Source organism: Pinus tabuliformis, chromosome 3_2 (assembly GCF_031772625.1).
Source record: "Pinus tabuliformis cultivar Carrire ecotype Pingquan chromosome 3_2, CPIR1, whole genome shotgun sequence".
Lineage (NCBI taxonomy): Eukaryota > Viridiplantae > Streptophyta > Pinopsida > Pinales > Pinaceae > Pinus > Pinus tabuliformis.
The window spans coordinates 518,833,406-518,850,760 of NC_142302.1; positions in this window are offsets into that span (position 1 = coordinate 518,833,406).

A 17,355-nucleotide genomic window follows, 5' to 3' on the forward strand; every position below is an offset into this window, starting at 1 on the left:
CGGTTTATGGTTTTGGTTGTTTAAGGTTTTCTCTTATTGTTCAATAATAAAAAGGCCCTTGAACCTTATTGTAGTGCAGTTCGGAGGCATGTAGCCACCACATCTCTTCTCAGAGATAAGCTACCATCATCGAGCTAGTTTGATTTCCATATTGTTTGTAAGCATATTTCATTATTTGAGATTAATCAAAGGAAATGTTATTATGTTGCATATCTATATTTATGGTTATATCTGTAATTTGATGTGTTCCTATTTAAATCCAGATCAAGTTCTGAGAACATTTTATAATAATAATGGTTGAATATTAGGGTTGTAGTACCCTTAAACCCTATATAGAAAAATGCAATTCTGAAGAGAGAAATTAAACAAGAAATTAATATGGAAAAGAGAAAAAATATATGGCTTATACTTGGTCGAGAGACCTCTATTCACGTAATGGAGCCAATAGTATTAAGTCCTCAATAGGTTTTCTGACCATTGGGACCTGGGAAGGAAATGACAATATGTAAGTTTCAGAAATATAATCCAACAAGCAACCCTGGATAAAGAAATAACATGAAATTGAAACCCCGATAACCATATAGAATGTGTATGAAGGAGATAGATTTGGGGTTGTTACCTAGCATTACATCTCTAAGACTGCTCTCATTCATCACCCCATATATTTGGTGATTGATGAATGCCCCTGTAGCATGAGTTCCAACTAGATCTACAATGGAGTGTCATGGATAAAGTAATGGTGAGTTGAGCTACATAATAGGGAAGAGCAGAGCCTCCACATGATGTTATTTGGGACCTAATGGTAGATGCTCTTCTTCCAAGTTTCAATGATTTATAGGGGCTCATATTATCCCTTGCAATAATGGTAAATATCTTCACAAGGTTTCTTTGCATAGATTCTCACTTCTGGAATGAACAATTATTTGTGGTTGTGGTGTTTAGGAATTATTTTTTGGTGAAAATAAATAAATCAAGTAAGAAGTAGTGGATGAAAGGGGGATGAAATGGAGACAACAATGAATTCAATGATAGTAATCCTTTGGGGAAGATATCCATAATTTTTAGAAAATTCGTTTTGGGAAGAAATTACCAATAAACAGAGCATTATTTTGACTATTAATGGTTAGATTCCTGCTAAAACATCAATTGTTCTCTGCTCTTGCCAAGACTGTTTATAGTAATAGTGTTTGGGGTGGAAGAGAGTCCAATAAATTATTGGGATCCCTCATTTTCATACATCACTATCAAATAATTTGAGATGCATGAATATGTAATCTAGATAAACTCTAGTGTTGCAAACTTAGTGTTCCCATAGGTAAACTGTTTTTTTCAAATGTGATAATGTAAATGTAGAATCACTATGAATGACTTGGACTAGTTGGATTGGTTGTGGTAATTATAAGAGCAACAAAACTTGCATTCTAAGTTTACATAGGCCGTGTATATGAAGATGTCTTTCTCTATCCATTTTTTATAGCAAGTTGTTACTACAATATTAAGTATTTTTATCGCTAAATAAGGTTTGTTCACATGGTTGGGTGTGAAAATAGGGGGGCCAATGTTGTTGTCCTTTTTGTATCTTTTCTTCCCTCTTTAATGTAGTATTTGATAACATTGGTACCTAAATATTTCTGATGAAAATTTTAGCTAGCTAAATTTGTCAAACCCTTTTCTAGTTTTCCTCCTCTATCTTTCCTCAATCATTCCATGAAAATGTTACCGTCATTCTTGGACAAGGTTAAATTAAAAAATATCTAGTAACCTTTTCTAGGAAGCTTCTCACATAAGGTTTTTTAAAGGAGGGAAATTTCTTACAAAGGCCTTTCTTATTTCTCCTGACAATAGTGTTTGATATAGAGTTTGATATAGATGTGGAGAATGTGCTTTCTTCCTTGAATTTTGTGGTAAGTAAATGAACGATTTTCTGAAAGGAGATTACCAGCGAGTGGGAAGTTCATGGATTCATGGCTAATTGTAGGGGAGCAGAGCCCTTTGCATTTGGGTTATTTTAACAATTGTTTTTTAAAATAATAATAAGGTTTAATAATGTTCATAGTGGCGAATGAATCTATTTAACATGAGAAAAAACACCTTAATCTATCTATAAGTTAACCAAATAAAAATTTAAAAGTTTAGATAGAGAAATGTGAGGGACGATACTCAAAAGTTAATTTCTACATAGAGACAAGGTTGTGTTATATGACAATTCAAAGATGTATAGAAATCAAAGTCAAGTTCTTCCAAGTTGGAAATTTGGTATATGTTTTAATTAGTTGTAGACATTCTTATTCCATCTCTTTGTAGGGTTTGACACTAATTTGGTGGAGGGTTTGTTAGAAAATAGTGCCAACATACACTGTATAACGATAAATGTTGGCTTAATCCCACACCCATTACAATATCCTATAAATGGCTCCCATTGATCATTAAAACTCAATCTTTGTTCAACCCACAAACTATTTTAGTCAACATAAGAAAACCTATAAGTTGTGTTCATTGTGCAACAGATTGAAATTCATCCAATCAAGTAAAAGTACCTCTTGATAGATATTGAGAAGAACATTTCCCAAAAAATCCATGAGAAAGAGCAAGTGTTCGGCAGATATGTGTAAATATCGGAAGTCTGTATATCAGAACTGTAAAGATAGTTCCTTGCAGTAGTGACTTGTCAGAGCCTGTACATCCAGGGTAATGTTTACGAATGGCTGAACCGCAGAAGCATTGGACAATTATCGCCTGTTTTTAGCAAACCACACGGAGTGAATCCAAAACGAACCTTTAAACCCAATTCTTGGATATTTTCACAAATTTTAAGGCTTTCCAGGGCATTATCAACAAAATTCCTACAATTCACGAGGTTGATCGCACTTAGCCCTTTACCAACCCTAGTCAACAACTCTACACCTAAATCCTACAAAATTGTGCAAATTGGGTATGGAAGTCAGAGGAAAATCCTCCAACACAGTACACTTATTCATAAAAACATTACAAACACTAGATTTGAAATGCATTTCATTGGTTGGTTAGGGTAACCAGGGTTCCTTAATCATAAAGTAATTATATTTTTAATAGATTTAAATGCCAACTGGACATCTTGGTCCTGAAATTGATCCATGAGATTTTGAGAACTTTGTTCTATACTTTGCACACCATGGGTGCCGAGAAGCTCTTCATTTTATGCACATGGGACCTAATCGTGAGCATTTGGGCTTCCTGAATGAGAAATTCGTTCCAAACTATGCACACGATGGATGCACACCATGGATGTCAAGAAACTCTTGATGTTTTCCTTTCGTTCACAGAAACTATTGCTCTGGTCTAGTAAATCAATTAAGTGATACGCTACATATCCAGCAATAAAACCCCACAAGCTCCTACCACCTGCCTCTGGCCTAAACCAGCTAATGAGGAATGACCTTCAGAGAGCACCATCATCCCGCTCTTTCCTTCTATTAGAGAATTTTTTTCGTACAAAATGTGGCCAGAGAGACAAAAGGTAATAAATAAATATTAATTAAAATAAATATGGAGTAGGAAAGGATAAGTCGAGACGAAAATGTTTTTTCTTCTCAAATTAATGTTTCAAAACACTTTATCATGTAATAGTGTCATCTAGCAATTCCTTAACGCTTTATCTATTCGACTTCCCTAATCCACTGCTATATTTCAACATACTTTGTTGGTTTGATGTTATGGAAAAGTTAATAGATCGTTTTCAATAGCCCGGTCAACATAAGTGTGGACCCAACCTGTGATGTGGAAATTCCTTAATGTTATCTCTATTCCACTTCCATAATCCACTATAATGTTTCAACCTGCTTTGCTGGTTTGATGTTATAGAAAGTTAATAGATCATTTTCAATAGCCCTGTCAACATAAGTGTGGACCCAACCTCGGCCATGAGTGAGAATGATGAGTCACAAAGATAGGGTTAGGTTTGTGACTCTCCTTCGAAGGATCTATCTCTCGCCATATGGCATTTATTAGGCTTCGCTCATCAGTTTTGAACACTATTATTCTCTTGTCATGGGGTTTATGCACATAACCATTGAAGGTAGTCGGTAAAGTTTCTTTAATGAACTGACGCATCAATAGCATGGAAAATAACATTTTGGGGCTATGCACAATGAGTCTAGTTAGGAAACTAACTTTTCAAGGCTCTGCATGGTGAGTCCGCTCCAGGGGTTCCTCTGGTGTGGAGAAGGTAAGGCCATGGCTCTTTGTCAAATCTCCAATAAATCGAGATACTCCCAAAAAACTCTATCCTTGCGCAAATATTGGTTGAACAAATGTGGGGCCAACAATGTCTATTTCTATAAACCCTCCTTGCCCAACAATAAGATGCTAAACAACAACCAAAACTATGGATTTTTTTAGCATTGTTGTGCATCAATTCATATTTACTTTCATGGAAGGTGTTCAACGTTCATTATGGAAAGAGCTACAAATTATGGTGCTGGTGGGCATACATAGTATTGCATCCACCTAGAAGAATAGATAATGATATTTAAAATTACTAGAACTCTTGGATAAATAAATATCTTGTTAAGGGTGAGATAATATCAAAGAATATTGAGGCTTCCAAAGTACATATTAATTTTCCATAGTTCTTATTGAAGAATTTGTAACTCTCGGCAATGAAAGTAAGCTGGTAAAAATTCAAGAATTTTAACCATCTTTAGCAGCAAAAAATGTAAGAACTGTAATTTGCAATATATATTAGAATGTCATAATGGTCTACTAGTTCAACGACTCCTAATTTTCAAATACATTGCATGCTACAACTTGAACCTAACTGAAGGCTCCTTTTGTTATAATCCAAATTTAGAAAAAAGTGATGGAATTACACTACATCATCCATAAATGAGAGTGACTACATGAGATCCCCAAATATAGTGTTGTTAATTTATTCTTATCATGAAACGTTGGATCATGTTCATCATGCCAACATAGCTAGATTGTGGGAATTTGGTTCCAACTATAATGGGGTTGATTTAGGATACTTCAAGTGCCTATACAATGGTGAACAGTATAACCATGGCACTGGAAATAGTTTCAACTATTTGTTTCCACTTTATGATGCTAGCAAAGAATCTTCAACTATCGATTTAAAATACAGTGACAACAATTCATTAAGAAATTTGGAGTAAAACCAAAAACAATGAGACCAATATAGACCAAGAAACATGAACATAAAATGTGAACAAAGTAATTTAAGATGCAAGAAGTGGAAGCAATTATATAACCGATAAATTGAAGATAATAAGCCAAATACTAGGAACAAAGAATTTGTCAACATACAACTTTTTGAACTACCTCATTATCCACTCTAGGAAAGGTCTTTCTTGAAGATATAGAAGCTTCATTTACATCAACATATGCCTGCCAAATCATGAATACAATTAGATAGACTTACAATTTTTAATAAATGATCTAGAATATAAAACATTAGTATGAAAACAATGGTCAGATGGGAAAAGGGGTAGATTTTAGATGCTTGTAACAACCAACTCCTGAGTTCAAAAAACTAGACTATAGCTATTCCCTCATCCAAGGCCTTCGTGCATAGCTAACTAAATATGTATGAAGAGGTTATTAGTCTCTTGGCTATAGAATTTGACTATTTTTTTTTGTAACTTAGTGAAATGGAAAAGCTATGGAGACAGGATGTAATAATGTATTCTTCTTCTTTCACTAGGCCATGACAAATGAATAAAGCAAATAGTATCAACCCCTTGGAAAAGGAAAGTTGAGAACAACAACTACCATGAATAGACAAATAATGCAACGAGTTAAGGGCTAAAAAACATACCACCCATAATGAACCTTTCCATCCAAATATTATTCCACGTTGGGCCACAACAAAACCTTTTGATAGAAATTTCATGTAGCCTACTACTAGAAAGAAAATTCAAACCCCAACTTGTGGCGAGGATGACCGATAAATTTACCATCAAATTCTATACTGATTCTACCAGTTTATGAGAATTTTTGTCTGAGCCAAATCTTATTGTTTTGTTAGGAAAAAATATTGAGAATTTGCAAAATTTAAGCTCGGAGAAAAGGTTGAACTAGGGTTAGGGGTTTGACATTGGGCACCATGGCGGGACACGCGGGGGGAGTGTTGCTCCCTTCTACAGTCAAGTAGTTATGGATAGAAGCAAGGACGTGGGAAAGCAGCGTTTCAAGAAGCCTCTAGAGAAGGAAACAGGAGAAATTAATATGGACACGTTGGGAGGAAACAGACCTCATGAAAAAGAAGAGGAGCAACAGAAAGCTAGGAAGGAAAAGGAGAAAGGGGATAGCAATCAAAAACATACTTTTGTAAGAACATCTGGGGTCTGCAAACCTAAGTTAGACACCATCCCTCAGGTCATCTTGAGTGACCCTGCGCTACAAGCGCATAGGGATCATATGACGAAACATGCGATTATCTGCAAATTCATGGGAATATGGCCGACGAAGAGGGCATTGCATGTCTGGATAAGGAGCCACTGGAAGCCAAAGGGGGAAATTACCCTTCATCTAGGATCCAAGGGCTTTTTCACAGTAGTATTCACAAGCCTAGAGGATAAAGACAGAGTATTTGAAGGAGGGCCATATTTCTATGCTATTGCAGGTCTCTACATGTGGCCTTGGATAATGAAATTTGTTCCAGAACATGAGACATTTTCATTGGTTCCAGTATGGATTAGACTATACTCCCTTCCTTTGGATTATTGGTTACCAGGATCACTGAAAACAATAGGCAACAAACTGGGGCATTTTCTAAAGATTTCAGATGCGACTCTGAAAGGAAAATATACCTCCTTCACCTGAATCTATGTGGAAATGGACTTACCTAGAGCACTCCTAGACACGATAATTTTAGAAGTATTTGATGAAGAATGGGTACATGTAATGGACTATGAACACATCCCATTTAGGTGCCACAAATGCCATGAGCATGGGCATCTATATAGATATTTCCAAACAAACAACATCGAAAGAAATGTGAAAATCACTGTGGATAAAAATCCTTAGGGTTTCACCAAGGTTGGGAGCAAAGGGAAAGGCGAAAAGAGGCCGCAAAAGAAGATCAATGAGGAAAAACAATCGAGCCACAATAGCTTTAAGATCTTAGAAGAAGAAGACGGAAAAAAAGAAATGAACAAGGAAATGGAGAACACTATCACTGAGAAGGAAAGAGATGAAAGCATGGAAGAAATCATAGAAACCATGATGGAGATAAATAAGGGCCATGAGATTACCCCAAGTGAAGTGGGAACAGAGGACCATGAACTGCAGGAGATTCTAGAGAGGGAAAATATAGAACTAGAAAAATTTCTGGAATAAGGAATGACCAAAGGAGTGGACTCCCTACCAAAAGAGGAATATGACAGGGTTCAACAGCTCTTCCTATGGAGATCACAATCGAAAGGAAATGGAATCAAAAGAAATCATGAAAGCCAGGAATACAGGGGGGTCAAAATGATGGAGGAGACACAGGCACTATCTCCGAAGAACCCAGTCAGGAAAAGAGGAAGAAAAAGATAGAAGGAGCTACTGAACGAATGTGGAAAACTATTGAATAACTCAGGTAAGATGAAAGAGCTTACCAACTACTCCTTTACTAATATTTCTTAATGAAGCACACAACCTGGAATGTTAGAGGCTTAGGAAGTAGAAGGAAACAAAGAAATGTCAGTAATAGAATAAAAGAAGAAAAACTAGATATGGTGTTTATTCAGGAGACAAAATGCTCGATGGATAAGATTAGAGAAATACATAATAAATGGCTAATGAAGTATGAATATCTATAGGTTAAAGAAAAAAACTCAGCGGGGGGGGGGGATTCTCACATTGTGAGATCCACAAAAAATTGGAATACTAGATGTTGAGGCATCTAGGAACTATATTTCTTTGGTTTGTCAACCTTTAGGGGATAAGGAGATATACATGATCATTAATGTATATGGCCTTAAAAAGCAAGAAGATAAATTCAAGCTTCTTACCTCCCTTTAGGAACTAAGAGAAAGATACCTTAATATGCCCTAGATCATTGCAGGAGACTTCAATATGATAAAATCCCTTACAGAGAAAAAAGGGGGCAACAGGCAGTTAAGTAGAGACTCCACGGCTTTCTAGAATTTCATAATGAATATGGGGTTAGTGGACACGGAAACAATAAATGGGACATTCACCTGGAACAACAAGAGGGGAGGGGATTCACAAGTCGCCTCTAAATTAGATAGATTTATTATCTCAGAGGAACTCTTTCTCTCAGGCCCGAACATGACAACTTCTATTCTTCCCTTTGGAGGTTCAGAGCATTGGCCTATTCAGTTGGAAGCCACTTTTATGGGCATACCAAAAAATATACCCTTCAAGTTTGAGAATGCCTGGCTCTCTCATCCTAAATTCAACTGTAATATTGACAAATGGTGGAAAGAGGATCTAAACATTCAAGGCACAAAATGTTCATGCTCCAATAGAAACTTAAACATATCAAAGCCAAGCTTAAAAGCTAGAACAAAAAGGACTTTGGAAATATCTTCAAAGCCAAAAGAGAAGATGAGCAGAAACTCCAGGAAACCAATAAGATCAACATTGCAGAGGGCTTTGCTGAGGAGCAGAAAAAGCTAGCTGAAACTTTGCAGGAAGAATGGGAAGATCAGTGCTTACAAGAGGAGATTTTCTGGAGGCAGAAGTCAAGGATAAAGTGGATAAAAGAGGGAGAAAGAAACACGAAGTTCTTCCATAAATCCACCGTGGATCATAGGGCACATAACAAAATTACTAAGCTCAAATACTCTCAAGGGAGAGAAATTTTCTCTCACAAAGACATGGAATATCTCCTTATACAACACTTCCTAAGTATTGCAAAGGAACCCCTCAGGGACAGATCCAATTTCATCAACCATTTCAAACAGTACATCCCTCAGCTGGTCACCAGAGAAGATAACCACAATCTTAACAGGCCAGTGTCGAAAGAGGAGGTCAGTGAGGTGATCAATGAAATGAAAAATGGAACATCTCCAGGCCCAGATGGGTTTAATGTAGAATTCTTCAAAGCATTTTGGAAAAGAGTCAAATAGGATATCCTTGAGGTGGTGGAAGACTCAAGAAGATCTAAGAAGGTATTGAGGGCGTATAATGCTTCCTACATAGCTTTGATCCCAAAAAAGGAAAATTCCATGACTCCAGATGGTTTTAGACCCATAGCCTTATGTAATTTGGTGTGTAAAATTATTTCCAAGGTGATAGCCAATAGACTCAAGCCACTTTTACCATCTCTCATCTCAGAGGAGTAAACAGGATATGTGGAAGGAAGACAAATTCTCAATAATATTATCCAAGCTCATGAGGTGGTACACTCTCTCAAAAGCAGCAAACAAGTTGGTATGATCATTCAATTAGATCTGGCAAAAGCTTATGACAAGCTAAGCTGGCCTTATATAAGGGAAGTTCTAAAAGCTTATGGCTTTAACCACAACTAGATATGATGGGTTATGGCACTAGTCACCACGACTAGTTTCTCCATACTGCTTAATGACACTCCTTCAAGACTCTTCATACCCTCTAGAGGTCTCAGGCAAGGGGATTCACTCTCACCCTTCCTCTTTGTTCTCATGATGGAAGGGCTTTGTAGAGCATTCAAAACAGCTAATGTTGAAGGAAGAATCCAGGGCATCAAACTCACCTTGGATGGAGCAGCAAATACACATCAACAATTTGTGGATGACACAATGCTATAGGGCTTACCCACTGTCAGGGAAGCCAAAATGATTAAACAAATTTTGAACGATTTTGCTATGGTTGTTGGCACAAAGGTAAGCCTCAACAAATCAAATTTTTTTTTCTTTAACACTGACATTGCTATTCAACGTAATATCACCAGAATTCTTAGGTTTCAAAGGGACCAACTACCTTCGAAGTATCTAGGCATACCTCTCACAGATAAACCTCTCAGCAAGGAAGTGTGGGAGCCAATTGTAAATAAATTGTAAGACAAGATCCGAAAATGGACATGTAGGTCTTTAAATTTGGTGGGGCGCCTTGTGCTCACACAAGTTGTACTGCAAGCCATTCCCATCTTTATGTTCTCAACTCTTCCCGCTCCTAAAGGAGTCAAGTAGTAGAACAGGAGCATACAAACGAACTTTGTATGGAGAAAAGGAGAGGTAAAAAAGAAATGGGCTTTAGTAGCATGGGACAAGATCTGTAAACCCAAAAGCCATGGTGGCTTGGGGCTTCATGATCCGGAAACCATCAGCAAGGTCTCAGGAGCCAAACTTTGGTGGAGATGGATCAAGGAATTGGCTACTCCCTGGGCTAAGCTATGGAAGGAAAAATATGCAAAGAATTGGCAGGAGAAAGATCACATCAAAATGTCTGGGCACATAAAGAGCTCCACATTTGGAACCTTGCCTGGGATAATAAAATTATTGTCCAGCAACATAGTTTCTGGGAAATTCAAGCTGGGAACCTAGCACAATTTTGGTAGGATAACTGATAGCAGGAACCCAACTTGTACAAGGATGAATGAGCATCTCTCAAGAATGACACATATAAAAAAGGTCTACTTATGGTAAAAGACTTCTGGGACCAGGAGAGGAACAGTGAAAAATGGAGAACTTGGAAGGATCTAGGCCACAATGAAGAGAGTCCTATGAGGTCCCAGGCAGACTCTCTTACCGAGGATCTAGAGCATAGGAGAATTCTAGTATCCTCCTTGCCTGACTAGCTAAGATGGGGAAAGAACAATGAAGGAAACTTTAATCTCAAAGAAGCTAGAAAGGTAGTAATAGGATTTAACTATCCTAATCCTGATCAATTTTGGAAGAATATGTGGCAGAGTCCCCACTGGATGAAAATAAAACTATTTATTTGGCTAGTTCATCATAGGAAAATCTTAACTTGGGAGAATCTCCTGAAAAAAGGATTCATTGGACCTTCCAAATGCTACCTTTGTGACTCACAAAAGGAGACGATGGATCACCTTCTTAACCTCTACCCATTCACCTCCATCGTGTGGGAATGGGTGGCCTCAATATTTAAGCAAACTGATAGGGACAGACTCAGCATCTCCAATACTTTGAAGAATTGGAGGAAAAACTTCTCAGGGAATGAAATTATTAATAGAGCCTGGACCTTGGTTCCAGGCTTTGTCATCTGGAATGTCTGGAAAGAGTGCAATAGTCGAATCTTCAAGAACAAAGCAAGCAAGCCACAACACATAATTGACCAAATTTTAAGGCAGCTCAAAGACATAGTCAGCAGCCTGTTGAGGACACTTCCTAAGGACCCTCCTCTGCCCCAAGATGTGAGTATTCTTCTACATTTGGGTCTTCAATCCATAAGCCCACAGGGCATTATCAAGGGAGTGAGCCAAATAAATTTAGATATAAACATTTGGAAGCCTCCTCCATATGGTTTCTTAAAGGTCAATATAGATGGAGCATCTAAGGGCAACCCAGGGTTAGCTAGTTTTGGGGGTGTTATAAGAGATGAACAGGGTCAAATTAAGAAAATCTTTCATGGCCACTTGGGAAAGGCAACTAATAACATGGCAGAACTCATGGCCCTAGAGCAATGCTTGGAAATATTGGTGGATTTAGATTCTCATAATTTCATCATTGAAGCAGATTCAGAACTAATTATCAGAGCAGCCAAGAAATTATGTAATGGTACATTGCTGGATAAAGTGTCGAAACACTGGAGGCTCTTGCAAATATTTCACTGTATCTACTCTCACCTGCAAATCCTAAAAACTGTAAGCCTTGTCCATGTGAAGAGAAAAGCTAACATGGTAGCAGATCACTTGGCAAACAAAAGTGTGATTAAAAAGGAAAGGGACACCCGGTAAGTCTGGGTGCTGATACCCCCAGGCAGACTATTAGAGGACTGTCTTGGTCAAGCTACCAAAGATATGGAACAATGGGAAAGGTTGAGATCAGAGGAGGAAAACGAAGGAAGCAGGGGCATAAAGACAGATTCTGGAAGCGTGGCAGGCTTGTCACAGTGATTCATTGAATCAATGGATACACAGTGATTCAGCGAAAAGTAGAGAAAATGGAGATTAAGCATAGATCCATCGTAAATCCATCCAAGGAAGAGGAAGCATCCGAAGGGGGGATCGACGGTCATCACTCGGTGGTAAAGCGTGAAAGTCCTTTCGCGAGCAAGTGTTTGCTTATACCACAAGTGGTATTTTGGAAGGGGCTTAAGCGAGAACTAGTATTCAGAGGATGGCCTTCGATTCCTCACGGCAAGCAACACGTAGCAGCAGGTAGGAAGAGGATACCACTTTTCGGGCATCTATTCCCTGAGCTACATGTCCACCCGAATTATATGTAGACTGTTGGATCCATGCAGGGATGATCAATGGTGGAGGGTTGGATGCACTGGGAATGCGGACCCGCATTGTTAGGGTTGTGAATGTAATTATTTTGAATTCCTAACTTTTAGGTAGTGGGGTCGGGTATTTTTATATTATTCTACCTGGGTTAGCCATATATACAGATTGTGGGGTTGGTTGTTCAAGACAATTCTGCTTCAGTTAGGTCATGTGGGCCATTTTTTGGTAAACACAAGGAAGTTTGGTTTACCTTGTAAAATATGTAATGTAACGGTTTCAGTTAATAGAAAGATCCACTCTTATTTGACCAAAAAAAAAAAATCAAACCCCAACTTGTTGTTACACTTCTAATTTTACCCAAAATTACCTCATTATCAAATAAAATTGAACCATACATATTAATGAACCTTATTTTATATATTAATATTAGGATGAACCTATTTTTTATTAGAAAGAGACAAAATTTCATATATACTAATGAATCCTTATGCATTACTTGCATTTGAATGAGTTAATAAATATTAATGGCACTAGGAGAGTGATGATATTGTGCTTTTAGAAGAGATATTTTATCTCTTCCTCCAACACCAAGATTCTTCTTTTCCATTGCAGCAAAAATGGAAATCGCTAATGGAGATCATTTCCTTCATAACTGCTCCATTTCTACTCGTGTCTTGGGGACTCTTTTCCGCTAGAGCTATTAGATCCCATTTCATTGGTGATAGGTGATAGGTGATATCTATGCATAGATCACTAAAGGTGTATCAATAAGCTATGAGTCAATTGGCTATAGAATTGCACTCTTTTTATTTGTAACCTAGTGAAATGAAAAAGTTGTGGAGACAAGTTCCATTCTTCTTATTTCATTGGGCCATGTAAAATAAATGAAGTTGTTGAGAAAAATAAATAACATGAACATACAAAGAATCCAATGAGCCGAAGAGCTAAAAATCATACAACCCATATTGAACCTTCCCATCCAAAGTAGATTCCATGTTGATCCACAACGAAACCTTTCAATAGAAATTTATTCCAACCATTGATAAATTCCACCTGAATCCCACTTAATGTGTGGAAAGGAAATATTGAAGGGAATATTAAAGGATAAAGGGATAAGAAGTGATGAGACATGAGCCTCCACCCACACATAGTTACAGAGTCCTCCAAATTAAGCTCAAGATACAATTTAGGAAAGGAAAATGCAACTTTATTTCTTGTCAACTAATCTAAACTAACTTTCCTTTGGAAGTTTTTCCAATATATCATCCTTGTGTTCCAAGGTATACCAAAAAATTTAAGGTCAATTTTTGAAATAATAGAGTTCAAGCAATGTCTAGATCTTCTTCATGCGCCTTCCGCATCTATCCTCTGTTGCAAAAATTATGTTTCATACAATATTTCTAAAACCTGGAGCCTCATAATTACTCTCCACATGCATATTACAACCAAACCATGTTTTTTTCAGGTGATTGTCTACTAGAAGTGATGGATAAACACCAGTAGAGAAAGCGACTCTATACATGGACTGCACTTAAGAAACCATCTAGGAGATGAGATTGTCCTTTATGTACTTCAGATTTCGTCGGTCATGCAATAAATTTAAAATCATGGCTTCCCATAAAGATCAAGTTATGGAACCCTAAAACTCCCATGTAAAAGCAAACATTATGATGCAACATTGGAAACAAAGATTGGGCCATGTAATAACAAGAAAAAAAGAATTGTACAGTATCAATATTAGATGTAGAGGACTTATAGGAGACAATAAAAATCCATATATTTTCAAATATTTACATGGGCTTATCAACTCTTTAGAGAGAATCTATAACCTATATTTTCTAATACAATAAAGTGACTATCTAGTTATTTTAAACACAAGGAGGTCATGATTTGGTAGTACATGGAAACTTAAAAAATGATACTATTTTTTTTGTATTAGAAGTTAATACTTCATCATTTTATTTAAGGTACCAATTTGTAGTATCATCTAGTGTTGGTGAATTTTAAGTTTCATATGGATATGACAAAGACTGAGACACTTATGAAGAGATTGTACATGTATTAATGTGCTTATTTGAACCTACACTGGAATTAACTATGGTATCAGAAATTATTTGCTTCTTGAAAACCTCCTATAGTGATGTCCACTTATGTAGATTGTGGTAAAGGTTGTTGAACAATAATTTCAAATATGCAAGCCTTCCTTCCTCGCCATTTATCGAGGAGTGTATAGTAGGGAACAAAAAGTTGTCAAACTTGATTTGGTAACATCTATCTATTGCAGCTTTAACCCTAAGCCTAATATTTTAGGATGCATGAGATGGACCTTGAAAGTAAATAAATAAATTCTAGTTTCTAGTAGTTTCTAGAATATTGGCACTAAGTAAATATGAGTGAGAGTACACTACCTATAAGTTCGATAGATGTTGTCCTGAACCAGTGTTGACCACTTGTATTAGATTGATTGGTGTCCTCATGGAAGTTGGTGATCCTGCAGGAAAGAACAAGCTTATTCTATTAGAGTGTGTCAACAACAACTATATATCCATTCCTTTCTTCTCTGCAGCTATCCAATCACAACATGCTAACTAACTCTCGAAATTAACTTTAAATGTGTGTGTGTGTGTGTGTGTGTGTGTGTGTGTGTGTGTGTGTGTATATATATATATATATATATCGAATTTGGGCATGAAAGCAAATGTTTGATAGTTAAAAAACAAAGAACATAAAAAATAGTAAACATATAATTAAAAATAAGATCAGTTCAGTGAATATTTAGGGGATTCACAATATATATTCAATGTTTATATTCATAAAGTTGGAACTTGAGGACCCTAAAAGCCTTACTATATAGTCCATGAGCAAAATTCCTAAAGATTTTCACCTTGAATGATTTTGGGAGTTCCTTACATTGTGATAATGACAATCATACATCTCTTGGGTAACCTACTTTTTGTGGGTTGGCACTACAATTATTGGGGATACCTCTCAAAATACTTTCCTTTGTCTCCTCATCATATTGAAATAAATTGAGGAGAACACATTAGTGGAATATTTTGTCGCATGCTAGCCCATACTTGTATCATGCAAACAATTCAGGACCTACATACTATGTACCAAAGTCATTCAATCTCTATTATTTTGATTTAAGAAAATATTAATCAATATTTACCTATAAGTTTTCATCCAAAAAAACATCTTAAATAATGGATAGGCTTCTTTGTGAGTGTGTAGAAAAGTGAAGAGGAAAAACACTACACAAATCCATATATGGGATAATCTTTATCGAATGAAAGGATATAGAGAAATACATTCTTTCCAAGTAACCATAATCATTACACACCCTTTCAATATTTGCATTCATAAGGTTGGAACCTAACAACAACAACTCATGATGAGAATTGGTAATCATTTATCTATTCTTAGAAGCCAAATATCTATAAGGCACATGCATATTTTCATCTGATTCATTATGTTCTATTTGGAATATGTTATACTTTGATTTCCTTAACTCTGTCAATTCTCTCCTCACTGGAACTCATAGAAAACGAAGTCATCAATCATGTTAAGGGTTCAATCACTAAACATCCAAGTGAAGAAGCTCAAGCTCTTACAAATTATATGAAATGGGAAGTAAGGGCTCAAAGGATCCTTACTGAATCCATCAAATATCCCCTCATACCCTATGTATCAAAGATAGAGACATAAAAACAAATATATGAGAAGTTAGTAGAATTATTCTCCGTAAATATTGTTGGAGAATTGATATGACAAGAACTCTATAAGATTAAGATATCAAAGGAATATGGAATAGCCTCATGCTATATGAGGGTGTCATATATAAGAGACCAACTATAAGATTCAGGAGAAATAATGTTTGATAAGGAAATGACCACCATAGTGCTCAATGCACTACTAGAGGAATGGGGCAACCTCACATCAAGCATCTAGAGAAAGAAGGAAGCTACCCCATTCAATGAACTTTCGTCATTGTGTAAAATTGAGGAAACCAGGCTCAAAACTAAAACTGATGTAGGATCAAATGAGAAAGCTGAATAGATTTCAAACCCCACTCTGGTTATCAGTTTTCCTTATCACTCCATGCATTTAGTTTTAAATCCAAGCATGATAAAAATTCTAAAATCTATAAATGACAATATTTTCTGAAAACACAAATCTAGAGATTTCACAACTCCCGAAATTTCATAAATAAAACACAACAAAATTATGATAGTCACACATATAAAATAACACAGTGATTTTTGTCATTGTGACCCTTGAAAACCCCCCTACAACTCTTGGGGAAAACAGGTTTGAGAGCTCTTATTTATTTCTGAAAATTCATTTACAGAGAAACTGAAATACACAGTAAAAATTCTAACAACCACAAATTACAACCTATCTCGATTTCCGTGCTTGAACTCCACCTCGAAAGTCATGCTAATCAGCAAATAGCCAAAACAGAAATTTTTCCAGTAATAAAACAACATTAAATGTTGTACAACCTACCTCGAAAATTATACCCATAACCTATTGTACGAACTATACGAATTTCAGAAATATGGTTGCCTCGAAAATCATGCCCAAAACCTGCCTCAAAATTCATGCCCCTACTGCTATCCCTCTCCCTCGATTTTTGTGCCTTTCTCTTGTTGAACGATTTTGCCTTGGGATGCGTGCCAATAAATGTTGCTGCTGAGATTTTATAAAATGTCTTCTTGCTTCTCTCCTTCACTTCCTCACTGCTCGAAAATTTTCTCCTTGCTCTCTCTTCTCTTTCTCTCAAATGCTCATGAAATAATGAATGGATTTTTTCTCTCTTCTCTTCTCCTTTTACTCTATAAATAACCTTTTGGGTTACCCTAGGATCTAATGACTGAGATTCATTTAGATCCAGGGATGAGAATAAATGTGCATTTAATTCTCACTTTCTATTTTTTAAATTCACCCACTTAAATAAAGACCCACTTGGCCTTTTATTTCCATAGTCACTTTTTCACTTTCTAATTCTTCAT